Source organism: Chrysemys picta, chromosome 16, assembly GCF_011386835.1.
Source record: "Chrysemys picta bellii isolate R12L10 chromosome 16, ASM1138683v2, whole genome shotgun sequence".
In the NCBI taxonomy this organism is placed as follows: domain Eukaryota; kingdom Metazoa; phylum Chordata; order Testudines; family Emydidae; genus Chrysemys; species Chrysemys picta.
The window spans coordinates 10,731,670-10,753,551 of NC_088806.1; the positions used below are offsets into that span (position 1 = coordinate 10,731,670).

Below are 21,882 nucleotides of genomic sequence, written 5' to 3' on the forward strand. Positions count from 1 at the left end.
CAGGCCGGTGAAGGATAAACTCACGAGGTCTTGCCCTAGTAGGATGTTTCCAAAAGTTAAATGATCTATTCCAAGCTTGGTGAACTGCAAAAAGTAAGTAGCTTAAATGATAGAATGTCACCTAGAAAATTTTAAACCTAACCAGTGTCCAGTAAGTGACTTGATACAAGATGTCAGAACATGTTAGCATTCGTGCTGAGCGGGTCTAATATTCATTTAATTCTCTTTCTTTATACAGGAATTAGATACAGTGCTCTTGTCAGCTAATTGCTAAATTACTATCTGTTAAAAAAAAAAAAAGCTTAGAGTTTTCATGTGCCTAAGTAGCCCCTGGAGTCACAGTTAAAGTCCCCCCCTCCCCCAAATCTAAAATGGTGCCTGTTTCTTGGGCTCAGAACCAGTACTTCTCCATCTGCAGCCGCTCAGTGAATGCCACCAGCCATTTTGAATTGGTTGTCGCTATGTCCCCCAGCAATCTGTTCTGCATGGACTCATCACGTCCCCCACTTCCCTTCCTGCAGCTCTGCAAATACTGCAGGGTCCTGCACCCTGGGCTTGCAACGCTCATGACAATAGTGCAGTGCCGTGCAGGGTCCATGTTCTGTCAGAGATGGCAGACCGCGAAGAGGGCCAGGAGAGTTTGGGGGATTTGGGAAAAAAGGTGCAAAAATTGTGTACAATTTTACATATGGGATAAGTATAAAATCTTGAGGCTGTAGATGTGTGTTCATTATGCTATGAAGGCCAAAACTTTCAGTGGGTTCAAAAAGGAATTAGATCAGTTCCTCACGCTAGGTCCATCAATGGCTATTAGCCAAGCTGGTCAGGGATGCAACGCCAAGCTCTGCGTGTTCCTAGCCTGTGACTGCCAGAAGCTGGGTGTGGTCAACAGAGAGTGGATCACTCGATAATTGCCTGTTCTATTCATTCCCTGTGAATGAAGACAGGACACTGGGTTAGATGGACCAGTGATCTGACCCACTATGGCTATTCTTATGTTCAGCAAAAATGACAGAAAGCTTTGCCCTTGAGAAGGATGTTACATGACATAGCATACTGCGCTCAGTGAATATTTGCGAATCAAGTCCTACACACAAGCAATGACATGTGAAAAACCACTAAGGGCTGGATTGAGAGGCAAAATAACAGTTGGGAAAGACAATCCCCATTGGTGGATCAAATGCAAATGAAGTTTTGACACCAGGCCAGGAAATCAGTCAGACTGGAAGTCACATGATCCAACAGAATAAACTTGTGCTATAAAAAGTTAGAATTAAAAATTCCAAATTAAAATCACAGTAAAAAACATCGCAAGTGCTATACTAGAAACACAGATGGCATTGCTAAAACCACCCGCAACTGTTCACTTATAAACGCTTTTCATGAGTATTTGCCATTAAAATAAAAATGAAACAGCACAACGACCTGCATCTGCACAGTGATAACAAAGGTCAATGATGAAGTGGTGAGAGTAATAGAAATAACATTTTAAAAGGAGCAAAACTCGATTTAAAATGGATTCCAAGGAAGGGAGCGCATCAGGGAAACACAGCAGCAGATAAGCAGTGACCTGCTCGGAGACTTTCTGCAGACATATAAACCGATACGGGATTCTTTTAAACACTCACAATGCGCGACACAGAGTTTTTGGTGGTAGATGTAAAATATTTCACTGAATCAAGTCTCGTGTATCCCCTCAGGAGGTTATATCAGAGAGAAAGGAGCTGCCGGGTCTAAGCATGGGGATGCCCGGGCCTTTAAAAACCCAGCCCTAAAAAGCCGCTCTGTCCCCTGCTTTGGCATACACACCAGGTGGCTCATTCCCTCGGGGTAACTGTTCCCCCTCCTTTGCCCTCTGCTACAGTCTGGCAGTACCTCTCCCCCTGGGCTTAACCCTGGCCCCTACGGCTCCATCCCTGATTCAGCCCGTCCTGCCCCTGCCTCCAGCTCCTTGACCCCTCTGGCCAGTCAATTTCCACCCCCTGCTCTGACCCTACCCTCTGATTTCCCCCTTTTAACCCCTCTAAAGAGCACGCAGCAGAATCTGATGCCACGTGCGGGCAGCAGCTTGAGCAGATGTTCCTGACCATGCTCAGTATAAACGAAGCAGCAAATTGTGACAAGGAGCAGTGTGTGACGGGCGACACGATGCCCCTGGGGTCTTTCCAGCCCTGCCAGCCCTCTGCACAAACTCCCATCCCCCCTCGGAGCCACTCTGTGCCCACTGCCAGGACACATCAGGCCAAACCCCCATCCCTGTCTGTGTCCTGCAAGCCCTGGGTTCTCGGCCTGGCTCCGGGAGGGGAGCGGGGGCTAGTGGGTTAAGGCACGGGGGCTGGTTCCCAAAAAGAGGATACTGTGGGGGAAGGGGTTGGTGGAACTGAAGGAGCAGCTGGGGGGGTACAGTTGTGGGTGCTGAGAGAGGGGCTGGGGGTACAGTTGGGGGAGCTGGGGAGGGGGAAGTGGGAAGGGATGGGGGAGTTAGGGGAGATGGGGGGAGATGGGGTGGGTGGGGTTGGGGGAGTTAGGTGAGGAGATGGGTTCAGGGGGTACAGGTGGGGGAAGAAATGGGGGAGTTAGGGGAGGGTGAGGGGATGGGGGAGGGTGGGGAGTTTGGGGGGGATAGGGGATGATGGGGGGTTCAGGGTGTGGAGCTGGGGGTGTTAGGGGAGGGCAGAGTTAGGGAGGGATTGGGGGTGCAGGTGGGGGAGGGTGGGGAGGAACCCTGGGGTGCAAGATCAGGGGATGCAGGGGTGGAGATGGGGGGAGTTATGAGAGGGGCTGTATCCGCAGGACCCAGGCCGGGGCCGGAGCAGCGCGCGGGGGCTGCCGGGAGGAGAGAGGGGCTGGAGCACGGGGGGCTGCCGGGAGGAAAGGAGGGTGGGGCTGGAGCTGCGTGCACGGGGGCTGCCGGGAGGAGCCTGGGGCCGTTGGAATGTCTCGTGCGCTGCTGCAACTGCTCCAATGGCCGTGTCTCGCGGCACCCCGTCCCCACTCCCGCGTGCGCACACCCCCCACCGAGTGCGGCGTGTCACTTCCGGTCTCTGCTTCTCACTGCCTGACATCCCTCCCCAACCTCCTCCCGGTGCACTGAGGCCAGGGCTGGCTCTAGGCACCAGCAAAGCAAGCAGTTGCTTGGGGCGGCAAATTTGCAGGGGCGCAAGAATCCAGCAGGGGAGCTGAGAACCAACAGGGGGCCCTGGGAGCTGTAGTTCCTTGGTTAGCTCCCTGCCTATAGAGCCAGCCCTGGAGCAGGGAAAGAACTACATTTCCCAGCATTCCCTCGGCCGCAATTAATAGGAAAGGGAGGGGGAAGGAGTGTGGAACTGAAACCTCATGCTGCAGCTTGCTGTGAATGGTAGGGACAAAGCCAGCTATAGGTTTTTTGCCGCCCCCACCCCAGCCCTGGGCTCTCTCCTGCCCACACCCCCTGCTGCCCCAGCTCTGGCCCCCACCTGCACCCCCCTGCTGCCCCAGCTCTGGGCTCTCCCCCCACCCGCACCCCCTGCCACTCCAGCCCTGGGCTCTCCTCCCACCCACATCTCTTGCCACCCCACCCCTGGGCTCTTCCCCCCCTGCACCTGCACTCCCTGCCGCCCCAGATCTGGCCCCCACCTGCACTTCCTGCCACCCCAGCCCTGGGCTATTCTCCCCCCCCCCCGCACCTCCTGCCACCCCAGCCCTGGGCTCTTCCCCCGCACCTCCTGCCACCCCAGCCCTGGGTTCTTCTTCCCCCCCTGAACCCACACCCCCTGCCGCCCCAGCTCTGGCCCCCACCTGCACCTCCTGCCACCCCAGCCCTGGGCTCTCCCCCCACCCGCATCTCCTGCCACCCCAGCCCTGGGCTCTTCTCCCCCCCCTGCACCCGCACTCCCTGCCGCCCCAGCCCTGGGCTCTTCTCCCCACCCGCATCTCCTGCCGCCCCAGCCCTGGGCTCTCCCCCAAAGAAGGAATTGGGTGGACTAAATGGACAGTGCACCTCTCTATCTGAAGCCTAGCAAGGCAGGTACGTGGATCCCACTAGAATTTAAAATGAAAAGTAAGGGAGGGAGGCTCTACTAGACTGGGCAGCTTTAGATACAGTACCAGGCACGTAGGAAAATTTACACTTCTGAGCCATGGAAGCAGAAATTGACTTTTTTTTTTTTTCAGATGTAGCTAATATTCAGAAAGGGAATCCAGCACCTGCCTTCCAGATTTGAACACCTCAAAATTCAGGAATGCTCAAGCTCAATTTGGGCGGCTGTTACTTCATTTCTCCCAAATCAAATCTACTGATCCACTGTAACTTGCTGTAGAAAAAGTAGAATAAATTGAGCAAGAAATGCTTCCCAGTGGTTATTAGGACTGGAATTGCTATTTTCAACAGCCATTGCTTTTGGTTTTATTTGTTTAAAAGGAAGACAGTGATATTGCATTGGCAAATTCCCCATAGAAACAAAGAATGGAACAAAAGAATAATAAAGGCACCTCAACTTTTCCTCATTTATGGAGGACAGGCTTATAATATGCATCCAGACATCCTCCAATCACACGAGCTGAAAATTGTTCCACTTTACTGCAGTTCTGTAACCATATGGGAACCAATCCTGTCTGTGTTCTGTGCACATCCAAAATTCCTGCTGAATGACCTGCCCTGGGAGCGAGTTACCAGTCGCAGGAGGGTGCGGGGGCAACCAAATTTTTTTTTGCTTGGGGCAGCAAAAAACCTAGAGCCGGCCCTGGCTGAGGCCGGGGTCGCTGCGGGGGAGTTGAACTGTCTCCGGGCAGCCAGGAAATTCCCGGGGGAGGGGGAGTTAATTGGATCTGTTGCCCCTCCCCGTCACTCAACCCCACTGGCTGCCCCTGAACTGCCCCCAGTCACCTGCCCCCCCCACTGCCCCCTTCCCTCCTCCAGCAACCTGCCAGCCCCCCCTCCCCGGCCCCCTGAGAGCTGGTCCTGACCCGTTTTCTCTGCAGATCTCAAAGCTGGGAAGAAAATCTCCTAAACATTTGCCCCCTTTTCTGTCTCAGGGTCTGTTACTAATCGAATGTGCCCTGAGATTCCCCCCGTCTCTCTAATGATAAAATACCCACAACATCCCCGATTTACCCCTTTTCTCAGATCCTTCAACATGGGTGTCCCATCTGTGTGAATGTCGCCCCCTTTTCTCTATTCATTTATCAGATATTGTTGTGAAATACACCCCGATTTTACCTCCTCTCCACCACTGACGTCAAACCCCTCCGATTTTCTACTTTCCTCTCGAATATTCAAAACTGGATCCAAAAATCCCTCACATTTCTGCCCTTTTCTCTTTCATTTCTGAACGCTGATCTCAAATCTCAGGTTTTGACTTTTTCTGTGTCATTTTCAAATGTCAGATAAAAATCCTCTCGGGTTTGGGCTGTTCCCCATGTTCCTAAATCCCAGCAACTTCTCCGTCCTTGGAGGGAACCTGTTGCCCTCAGTCGTTCTCCATGCTGGATGTTCCAGGCAGTTAAGTTCCCCAGTGATCATCTTCCCCCCTCTCCTTTGAGAATCATTTGTTCCCTCCTTTATCTCTGTTAAAATGTTTGCCGATGAAAGAGACCAGCCACATCTCTAATACACGTCAAAGCCAGAGGCCTCCCCCTGTTTGGGGGATCGGTGGTTCCCAGCTGGTAACAGGAGAGTTGGCTGGACCCTTTTCTTTTCTCCAGCTGGCACGGGATGAGGAGGTCACTCTGAGTGCAGCGTGGGTCCAGAAGTATCCCAAACCCCATGACAAAGGGTCCCCATGAGGGGTTGCTTCCCACTGTGCTAAGATGCAGCCACCTCTGGGGTGGATCCATGGTGGCCATTATTTAACAGTGACAGGAAATGTGAACTTTTTAATTATTTTGGTCCTCCAGGCCTTCACCTCTCCTGTTCAAGAAGCAAACCTAAGGCTCCCTCTGCCTCTTTGAATGGCCGGCAGAGGATGGTGATAACTTTCTATCCACTTATCAAACACTATGAGGTGAAACCACCACCGATTTCTGCTTCTCTTCCCTCTGGACAACTGCAGGAACTTCGGGTTCTGTAGGGAAAATTCTTCCTGAGTCCTTGTCCTAGATCTGGAGGTGAGGGAGGTGGGAAGGGGGTTAGGAGTCCCACACAGTGATGTGCTGAAGAAGATTCTGGTCTCATCCTTTCTGAACTGTGTTTCTGGTTTTATTGTCACCAGTGTTAATCCACAGTCATAGACTCATAGAAGATCAGGATTGGAAGGGACCTCAGGAGGTATCTAGTCCAACCCCCTTCTCAAAGCAGGTCCAAACTCAACTAAATCATCCCAGCCAGGGCTTTGTCAAGCCAGGCCTTAAACACCTCTAAGGAAGGAGATTCCCGCCCTGCTCCCCAGGTAACCCATTCCACTGCTTCACCACCCTCCTAGTGAAATAGTGTTTCCTAATATCCAACCTAAACCTCCCCCACTGCAACTTGAGACCATTGCTCCTTGTTCTGTCATCTGCCACCACTGAGAACAGTCTAGCTCCATCCTCTTTGGAACCCCCTTTCAGGTAGTTGAAAGCAGCTGTCAAATCCCCCCTCATTCTTCTCTTCTGCAGACTAAACAATCCCAGTTCCCTCAGCCTCTCCTCATAAGTCATGTGCTCCAGCCCCCTAATCATTTTCGTTGCCCTCCGCTGGACTCTCTCCAGTTTGTTCCCATCCTTTCTGTAGTGGTGGGGAGGGGCAAACATGGACACAATACTCCAGGTGTGGCCTCACCAGTGCCGAATAGAGGGGAATAATCACTTCCCTTGATCTGCTGGCAATGCTCCTTCTAATGCAGCCCACTATGCCGTTAGTCTTCTTGGCAACAAGGGCACACTGCTGACTCATATCCAGCTTCTCGTCCACTGTAATCCCCAGGTCCTTTTCTGCGGAACTGCCGCTTAGCCAGTCAGTCCCCAGCCTGTAGCAGTGCATGGGATTCTTCCATCCTACGTGCAGGACTCTGCACTTGTCCTTGTTGAACCTCGTCAGATTTCTTTTGGCCCAATCCTCCAATTAGGGTCACTCTGGACCCTATCCCTACCCTCCAGTTTATCTACCTCTCCCCCCAGCTTGGTGTCATCTGCGAACTTGCTGAGGGTAAAATTCATCCCATCATCCAGATCATTAATGAAGATGTTGAACAAAACCGGCCCCAGGACCAACCCCTGGAGTCGTTGAAGTCACTGCAAGGAAAGACAAGGAGTGACTCCAGATGAACAATTGTCCCTGTGGGGATGTGATTTCATTAGCTGCTCTTTCCACCGAGTTCTGGTTGTTGCTAAAAGAGGGAAGGCGGCTCAAACTGCTCACGATATTGGGATTCAGCTTCCTGGGTCAGAGGCTGCAGCCTCCATTGTGATCTGGGAGACCAGGCTTAGCAGTTGCTGCTCCCCCAGTGGGGTTCTGTACTGGGAAGTGACCTTAATTAAAGCTTTCTCTGTACCTGGCCAAGGTGAGGACTTACTCCAGCTAGTACTAGCCCCCTAGGGCAGCCCTGGGCTCTGTTAATAGTCAATTTTGAGCCAGAGACTCCAGGTAAGTGAGAGAGACCTTGGAGAAAGTGCTGGGGACTGTGCAGACTCACTTTCATGGCACATAGCTCCTCCTCGTTTCTCCTCCCATTAGCAATTGCCAGGACAAAATCCAGCCATGGGAGACAAACCCAGGAGTGGGGCTTTCCCAGCCAGAGGGGCTGGGAGACAGGACAGGGGAAAGAGACTGAAAGGGGCACTGGTAGAAAGAAGTGGGGAGAGAGATTTCCAGCCCTCTAATCCACCCAGGCACATGTACTGCAGCATCCCTGGGCAGAATCACTTTGATGTGAACAAGATGAGGATCGAAGAGAGGAAAAGCCAGTTCCTGACTCCATATCCCCCAGCTGGGGTGTAGCTGCCCTGGGGTCAGTGTCAGAGGGACTCCTTTGGTTCTAATCTTTTCTAGCATTCTGTTCAGACACTTTGTGATTGGGGGGGGGGGGCTTAAAAATATTTCTGTGGGCTTAGTCTGGCAGGAGGGGCCAGGTCTACACGGCAATAAAGTGATCAAGCATGTTCCCAGCATGGCAGAAACTAGGATGTCTGTCTGCAGGGAAAGGGCCTGGGGGAGTCGTGATGTGAAATGAACTGAAGCCTGTTCTGAAACCTCCACAACTGCCCTTCTCACCCTGCCAGGCTGCAGAATGACGCCCACGTTTCGCTCCAGCTGATCCCAGCCTCCCATGGGACAGGGAAGGGAAATGGCTGCAGAGGAGCCAGTCCAGGTAGGGATCATTGGGGGTGGCTGGTGGGTTACTGCTGGAGGGAGAGGGGCAGCAAATACACAGGAGGTGGGAAGGTTTGCACAGTCTGGTTCGGAGGTTGGAGCTGGGCAGGAAATACACAGGGTGGGGAAGGGAGGAGGCCAGGGGGTGGAAACCTGCTGGGATCTGTTTAATGAGTGGCTTAGATTCCAGGAACAGACTGTAGTGGTGGTGTAATCGTCCCTCCCCTTCTGGGTCAGAGGGAGGCTGCACTGCCTCACTACATCCTAGGGATCACTGCTTAGACTCAGGGGAATTAGCAGTCCAGGTGAAAACCCCAGACAGGAGCAGAGCCACCCAGGAGTCTGTCAGCTCTGGGCCCTCAGGCAGGGCGTGACACTAACAATGCAAAGCTCCAGCGCTAAGGCAGGGCAGAGCGGTGAATAGTCTAGTGTTCTAGCTTTGGCAGACGATAGGTGAACATTGGCCTCCTGGCCTACAGTGGGGAGGCTGCCACCACAAGTGTGGGGAGGTAGGGGGACTCGGGCCCACCTGACTCCACCAGGTCCCAGCCCAGGGCCCTTACAGTAGTGGAGGGGTCCATCAGTGAGGATTCCACCTGCAACACAGCACTAGTTTTGAAATACAAATCATAGGACTGGAAGGGACCTTAAGCAGTCATCTAGTTCAGTCCCTTGCACTCAAGGCAGGACTAAGTATTATTGAGACCATCCCTTGAGAGGTGTTTGTCCAGCCTGCTCTTAAAAATCTCCAATGTTGGAGATTCCACAACCTCCCTGGGCAATTTGTTCCAGTGCTTAACCACTCTGAGAGTTTTTCCTAATGTCCAACCTAAACCTCCCTTGCTGTAATTTAAGCCCATTCCTTCTGGTCCTATTCTCAGAGGTTAAGAACAACAATTTTTCTCCCACCTCCTTATAACAACCTTTTACGTACTTGAAAACTGTGATCATGTCCTCTCCCAGTCTTCTCTTCTCCCCAGACTAAACAAACCCAAATTTTTCGGTCTTCCCTCACAGATCATGTTTTCTAGGTATTAATAAAAATAAAGTGTCTGATATATTCCATACAGCATCACAATGCTGACTGCCTTTCAGGCTGCACTACAGCCAGACTGGGGTTGGCTGCCCTTAGGCCACTTCCTCCCTTCCTCTCAGGGTGTACCTGGGTCAGCAGTGGTCCTCCGTCTCCTCGGGACAGGTAGCCAATGGCAGCTCCCCCGGTTCCTCCGGGAGGAGGACATCTGTGTCCCTCACTGTCTCAGCTCCAACTGAGCTAGGGGCTCCGCCTTTTATACTTCCTGTGCCATCTATCCACTTCCGGCGGGAAGGGCGAGGCGGGTCTGGCTCTGCCCACCTGGGTACAGAGTGTGGTTCTTCCCCTTCCGGGTCAGGGGGAGGCCACTTCTCCTCACTACAGTGGCTGTGTACAGAGCTGTGAGCACAGGCGTGTACCTGGCACGGTTCACCCCCACCCCCGACACCGGCCCATTTTGCGTTGTGAGAGCCCCTGACACTCGCCTATCTGGAATGCGCCAGGTTGCAGCCCCTATTCCGGCTCCTCCAGAACCTCCTTTTGAAATTCTGGATGCACCTTTCCCCACATCTTTTCCTACGCTCACCTGTCCATGGCCCCACGAAGTCACGAGACCTCCTTGTCAGCCTCCTCCTGGCGCGGGCCAAAGTGGCTATCTACAATACCAGGAGGATGCTGGACGAGGAGGTGCCTATTCCGTTCCTCCCTTGTCTCACCTATCCGGGCAGAGTTCCTCTGGGCGGCATCCACTGGCTCACTAGACAGCTTTGAGGAGCAGTGGGTGCTGTCCGGGATTGTCTGCTTGGTGTCCCCCACCGCTCCCAATGGATCCCCAATTTTGAACCTATGACCCCCACTCCTGGCCCTGTTATTCCTTAGTTGTTCCCCGTATTCTGTTGGGTCCCGGGTCCAGTGGCTCCTCCCACAAGGCTGGAATGCCCGGAATTGAGTAAGGCCTCATTACACAGACCTATGAGGTTTGAAGGTAGAAATGCTCCAATTTTGTGGAACAGGAAACAACCCACCTAGATGGGGCTGGGAAAATGCACCAGACTTCCAGTGCTGGAGCCTGACCCGACTCACCAGCGACTGCTGTGAGATATGAAGGGGGAACCCAGCGGTGAGGCTTAGGGGAAGTGCCTCTCCCTTCAGATCCAGTTCTTCACAATGATGAGTGTGTTGGGCTTCCTACCGGGGAGCTCTCCCTGGACCCTGCTGGGGGCTCCATCTCCTGTATCAGTCTGTGGCTAGTCACTGGCGAGCCCTCGTGGTCGAGGATGATCTTCCAGAGGTTTTATTTTTCGTGGGTCCTTCGGTGACTGAGGAGTCCAATCGTTGAGCCACAGGCTCATTGGCAGACATTGCAGGTGGTGTTGGAAGACACGGTTGGGCCACGATTGCTGCGTGACCATCATCTTTCCTTTCTTTTCTGGCGTCTTTCTGCGACCAGGGCAAGGCGATTGTCCTCCAATGTGGATGTTACCTCTCTGACGAGTCTTCGCCAGTTATCCCTGTCCTCGGCTGCAGTCTCCTAGTGTGCGGTGTCAATGTCACGTTTCTTGCTCTTTGTCTTGAGGGTGTCTTTAAAGTGTTTCTTTTGGCCTCCCCATTTCCTTTCTCCCTTGGTGAGTTGGGCGTAGAGCAGTTGGTCTGGTGAGCGTACATCGGCCATGCATACCCAGTGCCCGCTCCACCTCAGCTGGTGCTGGAGAATAGGGGCCTCAACACTGAAGATGTTGGCCTCTGTGAGGACACTGACATTAGTTCAGCGATCCTCCCGCTTTGTTGAAGATCTTCCTAAGGAAGTGCTGGTGCTGGCGTTCTGGGTTTTTCAGGCATTTTCTGTAAGTCACCCACGTCTCCCAGCTGGAGAGGAAAGTTGGGATTAGCACCGTTTTATAAACTAAACAGCTAGTGTGTGTTCTGGTGATGTGATTGTTGAACGCCTGGCGAGACAGCCTGCCAAAGGCAAGGCTGGCACAGCGGATTCTGTGCTGAATCTCAACATATTTGTCTGTCCTCTGTGAGAGATGGCTGCCAAGATAGGCAAAGTCTGTGGTTAGTAGCTGTGTGATGAATGTGCTGGGAGAGACAGGGGGCTCTCTTTGTCCCCTCACCCTGGTGTTTCCTGGATGCTCTGAGCGGGGTGGGGTGGAACTCTGTTGATGGGAAGCCATCCAGAGCTTCCTTTTGATTGGCTCCTCTCCCCCATAAATAGTGGGGCTGTGAGTGGGGCAGCAGTTACTGAGTGTTGGAGTGTTGCTCTTTCAGGGGCCGGTGACCTTCGAGGACGTAGCTGTCTATTTCACCAGGGAAGAGTGGGCTCTGCTGGACCCCGCTCAGAGAGCTCTCTACAGAGGAGAACTACGAGAATGTGACCTCGCTGCGTAAGGATTCCCGTCTCCTCGGTTATTAGAAGAGGAAGTGACTAGTTAAGGTTCATGTCACCCCCACAATGCCACCTCTCCTCTGCCCTGTCTCAGCATCACCCCACATGCCAGTGACACACACACCAGCGCTCTGCCCTCCCCTGCTCCAGGACACTCGGGGAGAAGAGCACATGGACAGTTTAGCACAGTGGTCACCAACCGGTCGATCGTGATCTCTGGCAGTGCAGTGGGGCTGCCGCTAAGGCAGGCTCCCTGCCTGCCCCGGCCCCACGCTGCTCCTGGACGTGGCCAGTGTGGCCCGGGGGAGGATGGAGCAGGGAGGAGGGGTCTCCCTCTCTGCCCTGCTCCTGCCTGCAAGCACTGCCCCCACAGCTCCCATTGGCTGGGAACGGGGAGCTGTGGCCAATGGGAGCTGCGGGGGAGGTGCTTGCAGAGAGGGGCAGTGCGCGCAGCCATGTGCCCCCCATCCCTCCCCCCCCAGGGGCCGCCGGGGCACGTTAGCCCCTTCCGGGAGCAGTATGGGGCCAGGGTAGGCAGAGGGCCTGCCTTAGCAGCAGTCAAGCTGCACCACCAACCGGGAGCCGCTGGAGGTAAATACTGCCTGGCAGGAGGCCACATGCCTCCCAGAGCCAGCACCCTGTACCCCTTCCTGCACCCCAACACTCTGCCCCATCCTGGAGCCCCCTCGTGCACCCAAACTCTCTCCGAGCTTGCACCCCTAAACCCCGTTCTGCAGTCCAACCCCCTGCCTCAGGCTTAGCCCAGAGCCCCCTCTGACACTGCAAACCCCTCAGCCCCAGCCCAGAGCCCGCACCCCCTCCCAAACCCCTGCCCCAGCCTGGTGACAGTGAGTGCGTGAGGGTGGGGGAAAGCAAGCGACGGAGGGGGGGGTGGAGTGGGCGGGGCTCTGGGGAAGGGGCAGGGCCTTGGGGGATCGGGCGGGGTAGATCCTGGGTTGCCCTTAAATTCAAAAAGTGAATTTGGGTGTAAAAAGGTTGGAGACCACTGGTTTAGCACAATGTCAGATATCTCCTGTTTGCTAAGGTACAACTAGGGTTTGGGTCCCGCATAATCAACAGAGACTTCCTACCCATGGACTTCACTCACACACTGATCCTATTCCACACAAACCAGCTGCAACTTGCAAACTGATCCCACTCCCTTACCCTCACTGTGAGGATTTCTTCTGAGTCGTTGTCTTCACTTGCTCCTCACTGAGCTCTGGAGACCACTAGCGTGTATCCCACCAGCGTGCTGACAATCCTCAGGGCAAGAACTCCCCCTTGTGTGCCTTTACTGACACAGCCTACAACACTGAGCACTGACATGGGGCAGACTCGGTCCCTCAGGGGTCACCTGCACCTCTCTGCATGCCACAGTCACAGCTCTGCCAGGCTGCTCCAACTGCTCCCTTCACCATCCGATTACAGCTACAGCTGGCACAGAGCACACAGCTGCAGGGCATGCGGATAAATGCTGGTATTCTAGTCTGTAGAGCACAACGCAAAAATTGGCACGTCCTTAGTCCTTCCTCGTATCTGTTATACGTGTTGTTTTAGTACTTCTTATCTATTACAGATTCAGAGATTTTTAAGCTCAGAAGGGATGATTTGGTCACCTAGTCTGATCTCCTGCATCACACAGACTGTAGAATTTCCTTCAGTTACTGCTGTACTGAGCTGAACACCTTGTGTTTGAAGACTTGAATAGATGGAGAATATCCCAGTTTCTGGGGTAGTTTGTTAATCTTTACACCACCCGTAGAGAACTATTCCCAGTGGCTCTTACCAGCTGCAGGGATCGGGATGGGAGCAGAGTTAAGGTGGCAATGCAGGGATGGTGTGTACATTTACTGTTCATTTTCTGGTTCGCAGAGGTTTAAGTTTAGCCACCGACCATATGGTGAAAGGCAAGAGACAGCACTGGGCACTCTTAGCTCTGCAGTAAAGTAGTTTCTGGGCATTTAGTTTACTTCATCTTTGTAGTGGACTTTTTGCCACTATAACTGTTTCTACACTCGTCCTTTTGCAAGTATAGCTGTGTGTGGGGGGGAGGGGGCATAGGCGCCGACTTCATGGGTGCTCCGGGGCTGGAGTACCCACAGAAAAAGAAAAGTGGGTGCTCAGCAGGCACCGGTGGCCCCACCGATCAGCAATAAGAAGAGCCCATCAAGGGGGTCTGCGTCTGCGTGAGGCTTTGAAAACAAGTTTCAGCAATGAGCCAAAGTAATGTGACGCTTATCTGGGTTGTTCCTTACCAAACTATCCCCTCCATTGCATTTTTTCCCCTTTAAACTCCACCCACCATGACAAAGGAATAAAGGGCCTTTTTCCTCAATCTGTTTTGCTTTATTATGCACACAGACAGCAAGGAAAAGTAAGATAACCTTGGGCATAAAGGCTGATAATATTGTGAGGAGAGAAACAAGGAAAGTTTCTTTGCAGATGCAGTGCAATAACCATCAAAGGTCTGGGAATCATAGAACTGGAAGGGACCCTGAGAGGTCACCTAGTCCAGTCCCCTGCACTCATGACAGGACTGAGTATTATCTAGGCCATCCCTGAGAGGTGTTTGTCCAACCTGCTCTTAAAAATCCCCAATGATGGAGATTCCACAACCTCCCTGGGCAATTTATTCCAGTGCTTAACCACTCTGACAGTTGGGAAGTTTTTCCTAATGTCCGACTTAAACCGCCCTGGCTGCAATTTAAGCCCATTGCTTCTTGTCCTATCCTCAGAGGTTAAGAAAAACAATTGTTCTCCTTCCTCCTTGTAACAAACTTTTACGTGCTTGAAAACTGTTATCGTGTCCCCTCTCAATCGTCTTTTCTCCAGACTAAACAAACCAATTTTTTTCAATCTTCCCTCATAAGTCATGTGTTCTCGACCTTTAATTATTTTTGTTGCTCTTCTCTGGACTTTCTCCAATTTGTCCACATCTTTCCTGAAATGTGGCGCCCAGAACTGGACACAATACTCCAGTTGAGGCCTAATCAGTGCGGAGTAGAGCAGAATTACTTCTCGTACCTTGCTTACAATACTCCTACTAATACATCCCAGAATGATGTTTGCCTTTTTTTGTAACAGTGTTACACTATTGACTCATATTTAGCTTGTGATCCACTATGACTGCCAGATCCCTTTCTGCAGTGCTCCTTCCTAGGCAGTCATTTCCCATTTTGTGTGTGTGCAACTGATTGTTCCTTCCTCAGTGGAGTACTTTGCATTTGTCCGTATTGAATTTCATCCTGTTTACTTCAGACCATTTCTCCAGTTTGCCCAGGTCATTTTGAATTATAATCCTATCCTCCAAATCACTTGCAACCCCTCCCAGCTTGGTATCCTCCGCAAACTTTATAAGTGTACTTTCTATGCCATTATCTAAACCATTGATGAAGATATTGAACAGAACCAGACCCATAACTGATCCCTGGGGACCCCACTCGTTGTGCCCTTCCAGCATGACTGTGAACCACTGAAACTACTCTCTGGGAACAGTTTTCCAACCAGTTTTGCACCCACCTTACAGTAGCTCCATCTAGGTTGTGTTCCACTCGTTTGTTTATGAGAAGGTCATGTGAGACAGTATTAAAAGCCTTACTAAAATCAAGATGTACCACATCTACTGCTACCCCCCTATCCACAAGGCTTGTTACCCTGTCAAAGAAAGCTATCAGGTTGTTTTGACACAATTTGTTCTAAACAAATCCATGCTGACTGTTACTTACCATCTTATTATCTTCTAGATGTTTGCAAATTGATTGCTTAATTATTTGCTCCATTATCTTTCTGGGTAAAGAAGTTAAGATGACACAGTCTATAATTTCCCCGGTTGTCCTTATTTCCTTTTTTATAGATTGGCACTGTATTTGCCCTTTTCCAGTCTTCTGGAATCTCTCCCATCTTCCATGATTTCTCAAAGATAATTGCTAATGGCTCAGATATCTCCTCAGTCAGCTCCTTGAGTGTTCTAGGATGCATTTCATCAGGCCCTGGTGACTTGAAGACATCTAATTTATCTAAGTAATTTTTAACTTGTTCTATCCCTATTTTAGCCTCCTATGATCCTACCTCATTTTCACTGGCATTCACTATGTTAGACAACCAATCACCACCAACCTTCTTGGTGAAATCCGAAACAACAAAGTCATTAAGCACCTCTGCCATTTCCACTTTTTCTGTTAGTTTTTCCCCCATCATGGATTAATGGGCCTACCTGTCCTTTGTCTTCCTCTTGCTTCTGATGTATTTGTAGAATGTTTTCTTGTTACCCTTTATGTCTCTGGCTAGTTTGATCTCGTTTTGTGCCTTGGCCTTTCTAATTTTGTTCCTACATACTTGTGTTATTTGTTTATATTCATCTGACCTAGTTTCCACTTTTTTCAGGACTCTTTTTTTTTTATTTTCAGATAATTGAAAATTTCCTGGGTTAAGCCAGGATGGTCTCTTGCCATCCTTCCTATCGTTCCTACGCAGAATGGGCACCTTCTGTTCCTTGTACCATGCCCTAGTGTTGAGTGCAAGGGATAGCGAACTTCCCCCACTCCTGTCTCATAGACTGTTTGTGGGAGGAGTATTAAGAACTGGTCGATGCTGGCAGGCAGTTCTACATAGGTTGCAGAGTGACTCTAGCATCCAACTGCCTTTCTTGAAGCTCAACCAGATGCCTCAACATGTCCGATTGGTCCTTTATAATCCACAGCATCTCATTCTGCATGGCACGTTCCTGTTCCCAGCATGCTCGCCTGACCATATCCAGTTTCTCAGAGAGTGTAATCCTCTATACTCTGAACTCTGTCTCAGCTGTCCCGGAGGCGTGCATTAATTTGATGAACGTGTCCTCCCGAGTCTTCTTTTTCTGCCCTCTAATCTGGGAAAGTCTCTGTCCCAGTGTGGAGGATGCACCGCAGGACAAGGTTTCCACTGCAAGGTATGCAAAGCACAAGGGAAGCACTGACAGTGCCTACATTGTTTCTGGTGCAAGGTTGGGTTGTTTTTTTTAAAGCATCCCCCAATATACACTTCACTGCAAGCCACAACGTATTCACAATGCCTAGTTATTGCAAGAGTCAGTTTGCTGCTCCAGCCGTGGTGAGTATGGCCATGAAGCATGGGCGCAGGTCTTGTGCTACTACTTCTGTAAAGACATCATCGGGAGCACAGCTGGGCTCTTGAGAAATACTCCCTTTCCCCTCGCAACCTGGACCATGTAAAGCTCCTCTTTTTTACAAAGCGGCACTAAGTGGGGAAGGAGGCACACTCAGGAAGCCCTCCCCCCACCCTTTTTTTCAATGCTGCTTGCAATACACGGTGATCCTTTCCAACCACAGCCATGGTATATTAGGGAAAGCGTGGTTGTGGGACCTGGATTTCACCAAATGGGAGGTGGATTATTTGTTGAATTTTTTGCGGTTTAAGGACTAGCATGAAAACTTCCCCCAGGTGACCCTATGCGATATCAATCTCCTGAGGGGAACAGAGGCAGCCAGGGAGCAGATGCTGAAAACATCTGGGTACAGACTTGGTCCTTATGCTCCGTGCTGCAATGATGCCAGCAGAGTTAATACGGGAGTGGCGCGGGAAAGTGTTCTACCGTGGTGCAAGAAATAAGGCAGCCCTTCCCAGAAACCTTCTGCAAAGGATTGCAGAGTTACCTCCATGAAAGCGCCCTAGAGATCTCCATGGAGGATTCCCAGGCCAACCTTGTGCACATAAACCATCTTTTTCTGAGAGCAATGTCTGCGTAACTGGTGTGGCCACCAGGAAGCAGATACCCACGACACCTCCTCATTTCTTCACATTAAACATCAAATACAATAGCATGTAACCTCTTCTGTTTGATTGGAAATGTGTACTCACCAGAGGCGCCTTCCCTGGCATCATGCTCGGCTGCTACCTGATCCTGTGAAGGAATGGGCTCCAGAGTTTAAAACGGTGCTTGTCTCTTGGGCAGAATGGATCCACCGCTCGTCTGTCTCCCATTCTCCTCCTCATCAACAATGTGCTCATTGTTGCCCGAGGTAGCCCAGGACTCCTGAGAGGTAATTAACAGAAAATTAAAATTCAAAAGTTCCTGGGGCTTTAACGGGAGTGGCTGCTTGCTGTGTACCTGGCTGATGTGCTATGGAGTTGAAAATGCTCTCCAGAGCAGTCACAGCGCAGCACTGTGCGACACCTCCTGGAGGCCAATTCATTTGAATTACACAACGCCAGTGTCTACACTATCCCCATGTCCACCCGTGGATGTTGAATCAAGTGCTGCGCCTCTCTCGGAGGTGGAGTACAGAAGTTGACTTTACAGGCGACTTAGGTCTGAGGAAGGGACTCGGTTGTATATTCACATACCTTATTAGATCAAATTACCAGGGCTTCTGTCGACCTAAGTTTGTAGTGTAGACCAGGCCTGAGTGTCTCCCTGGGAAATCCAGTCCCTGTTCCACTGGACGCTCACAGTACTCACAGATTCACAGTTATACCAGTTTCCCAGTTACATTTCCAATCACCACTCTGATTAACATCTATCTCTTAAGTGCTAGTGTGGACATAGGCTTTATTGGTAAAGCTTTTGTCAGTCAGGGTGTGAAAAAAACACACCAATGTAAGTTTCACCGACAAAAGCGCCTGTGTGGACAGCGCTATGTCGGCAGGAGACGCTCGTGGGAGGTTGAATGATGTCGATGGGAGAGCTATCTCCTGTTGGCATAGAGCGGCTAGATGGGAGACTTTCAAGTGGTGCAGCTGTGCTGCTATACAGTCTGTCGTGGACGGTGTTTGGTCCTGCTGTGAAGGCAGGGGACTGGACTCGATGACCTTTCAAGGTCCCTTCCAGTTCTATGAGATCGCTATAGCTCCATATTTAAAAAAAAAGTGTAGACTTAGTCTAAGGTGTGATTAGACTGAAAACAAATAAAGGTTTATTTAATAAAGTCTAGTGATTCAAGTGATAAGTAGAAGTATTGGGGAAAAATTGTTACACATCAAGTACAATCAGAGCCCTCGGTCTAGATCCTAGACGTACAGAACTGGAGCCTTTCGTACGTTCTACAGCAATGCTCACGCAAAGTCCTTCCAGCGTTTTACAGCCGGGCTGGGCTGTGATCTTCTGGAAGATGCAGGGTGTACCTGTGTACAGCCAAATATACCTTCACATGCCATGAGCTGACCTCATAAACAGGATCCTACTGTTTATTATTTTGTGTAAATTTCCTCTCTTATATTGCTTTGCTGTGAGAACAGCCACTCCTGGCCAGTTAACACACTGTGTGCAGCACGTAACTCGCTCTCAGCCGCACAGTGTTGAGTGCTGCTAGTCAACCGCTCATGAATTACACCCCAGGAGAACACCTGCAAATTCTCTAGTCCCAGACTTTCTCCCTGGCACTCTCCAGCACGTCATTAAACAATACAAGGTCGTATAAAGTCTGTCACTTCATCAGTGGGAAATGACAGGCACCAGGCTTGTTATCCCAAGTGGACTTTCTCACACACTTTAATCCAAACACGCTAGTTCTATGAAACAATAAAATAACTTCATTAACTACAGAAAGAAAAGATTTTAGGTGACTACAAGTAATGAGGCATAAAAGTCAGAATTGGTTACCAAAGAAATAAAAGATAAAATACTAACTTCTAACTTAAGCTAAAACAGATTCACAGTGAATGTCTTTCTCTCACTATATGCTGTGACAAACTGGGGTTCCTTTCAGCCGGGACCCTGCCTCCCCAATTTCAGTTCTTCAGGAGTAGTTGTGATTAGCAGAGACAAAAGGGGAGAGAGAGTCTCAAGCATTTTCCCCACCTCTTCTTCTTATTCAGTCCTTTGTGCTAGAAACATCCTCATTTTTCAGCTGAGTCATGGTGACGGGCTGTCTGTTGTGGATCTGAGCATCAAGCCATCCCTGTGATGGAATGTAAATGTCTAGTTCACACCTTCCCCCTGCTGGAGAATGGCCATTTAATCAGGTGATAGCTTTGCTGTCTCTGAGGAACTGGTCTCTGGCTGTTCTGCAGAATTCTAGCATTTTTTCAGAAACACCATACAGTAAAATCTCATATGTTTACAGACACAGTGTTGCTACACATATTTTAACAAGACAGTAAAGTTCAACATATATTCAGTTTCCAAATTCTGCCTGACAAGGCAGACTTTGTACAAAATATATCATAATGTTGCGAAAGAGTGACTATACGATTACAGACTGTCACAGTGTCTGTCTGTGTGTGCTCCCAGTATATATGTGAGTAATTCAATCCTTCATAAGCAGAGTGTTCTGCACCTTTCAGAACCTGGGGAGGAGGCCCTGGGATTTCACGGGTTTACTAAGCACCCAGTTAATTTTGTCATTATTTTTTATTACAAAGTCTTAGGAATTCACCTGCTCTCATTTGTTTTCTTTCATCTGAGCAGTTTCCAAACCTGATGTGATCTCCCAGCTGGACACAAGGGGAAGAGCCATGGGTCCCAGACCTCCAGGGTTCAGGGGAAAGAGAGATCCTGAGACGTCCCTGCACAGGTGAGGAAACATTAAACTAACTCCGAATCGGTAAGTGCCTGATGGAAAAATCTGGGATACCCTACAATGACCTTGGGAGCTCTCTGAGTTCAGGAGGATAGTCCCCAGCAGGTGTTGTATCCTCAGGGTATATATAGCTTATGGCTTCCTACAGATCCTAACTGACACATGTCAGTAGCTTTCCACCTTCCCACTGATTCTTTGGATTTGATAGGAAGGCAGAATTGATCCCCTCCTCTCTCCCCTTTTGGGGAAGAGTTAGGGGAATTCACTTCCTGGTTTTTGACATCTCTCCAGCACTTCTTTTGGTTTGCCCTTCCCTTTTCCATCCCTGTTTGAGGTTTCTCTCTCTGTCCCAGCAGGTGAGGCGACGGTGAGTGAGAATGAGGAGCAGAAGTCTCAGCAGGAAGATGCTGTGCAAGTTGCACCACAGGGAATATTATCAAAAATAACTAAAGGGAACATGTCCAGGAATCATGAGCAGGGAAAATCCGTGAGATTCAGCACAGGCCAGAGAGAGAGCAGGGAGACCAGCCAAGAGAGAAATTTAATAAAATTATTTCCTGTCAGGGAACTCACAGGGACCTCAAAGAAACCACAACCCAACAGAGAATCCTAATGGGAAGGAGTTAAAAAAAATACACCGTGTGTGGGAAAAAATTCAATGATGGCTCAGACCTTATTAAACATCAGAGAATTCACGCAGCTGCGAAACCCGTTGAATGGTGTGAGCGTGGGAAAAGCTTCAGGGAGAGCTCAGAACTTACTGCACATCAGAGAATCCCCACACGGGAGAGGCTCTATGAATGCAGTGAGTGCAGGAAAACCTTCACTCAGTGCTCACACCTCATTAGACATCAGAGAATTCACAAGGGAGAGAGACCTTATAAATGCTCTGAGTGTAGGAAAACCTTCACTTCCAGCTCAAGCCTTATTAAACATCAGAGAATCCACACAGGGGAGTGGCCCTATGAATGCAGTGAGTGCGGGAAAACCTTCACTCGCAGCTCATACTTCACTAGTCATCAGTGTGTCCATACAGGAGAGGCTCTATAAATGCTGTGAGTGTGGGAAAAGCTTCACTGAGAACTCAAACCTTGCTTGACATCAGAGAATCCACACACGTGAGAAACCCTATGAATGCAAAAAGAAGAACAGGAGGACTTGTGGCACCTTAGAGACTAACAAATTTATTAGAGCATAAGCTTTCGTGGACTACAGCCCACTTCTTCGGATGCATATATGGGCTGTAGTCCACGAAAGCTTATGCTCTAATAAATTTGTTAGTCTCTAAGGTGCCACAAGTCCTCCTGTTCTTCTTTTTGCGGATACAGACTAACACGGCTGCTACTCTGAAACCTATGAATGCAGTGAGTGTGGGAAAAGCTCCACTTGGAGCTCAGCCCTTAACTATCATCAGAGGCTCTCCAAGGGAGCTAAACACCATAAAAACCTCTAGGGCTATCCCAACGTTTGTTCTTTCATACTTTTGCTAATTCCCACGTAGTAACCTTTAAAGCTGTTTGAACCAGTTGCATCAGTGTTATCCCTCAGCTTGTCCCGGCGGGTTGCCCATTTTTGTCTTTTGCAGCTCTCCCTTTTCTGGGGTGGACACGATTGTCCTTTCTATCCACTCCATCATTGTCCCATGAGTAATGGGAGTTTGTCTCTCCTTCCACGA

The 21,882-nt window shown here is 50.2% G+C and overlaps 2 protein-coding genes and 1 long non-coding RNA gene across 10 annotated transcripts in view; 1 reads left to right on the forward strand and 2 right to left on the reverse strand.

The window, feature by feature from the left end:
• LOC101935438 (zinc finger protein 436-like) overlaps positions 1-21,882 on the forward strand; it is a 321,486-nt gene that overhangs the window by 162,438 nt on the left and 137,166 nt on the right. The window lies entirely within an intron of this gene.
• Positions 1-21,882, reverse strand: part of LOC101940007 (zinc finger protein 436-like) — a 118,583-nt gene that overhangs the window by 32,808 nt on the left and 63,893 nt on the right. The window lies entirely within an intron of this gene.
• LOC101933952 (uncharacterized) lies at positions 451-20,704 on the reverse strand. Its single transcript, XR_257289.4, has 3 exons — positions 20,064-20,704; positions 17,548-17,722; positions 451-931 (listed from the first exon to the last, which is right to left on the reverse strand). It is a non-coding gene; the product is annotated as an uncharacterized LOC101933952 (long non-coding RNA).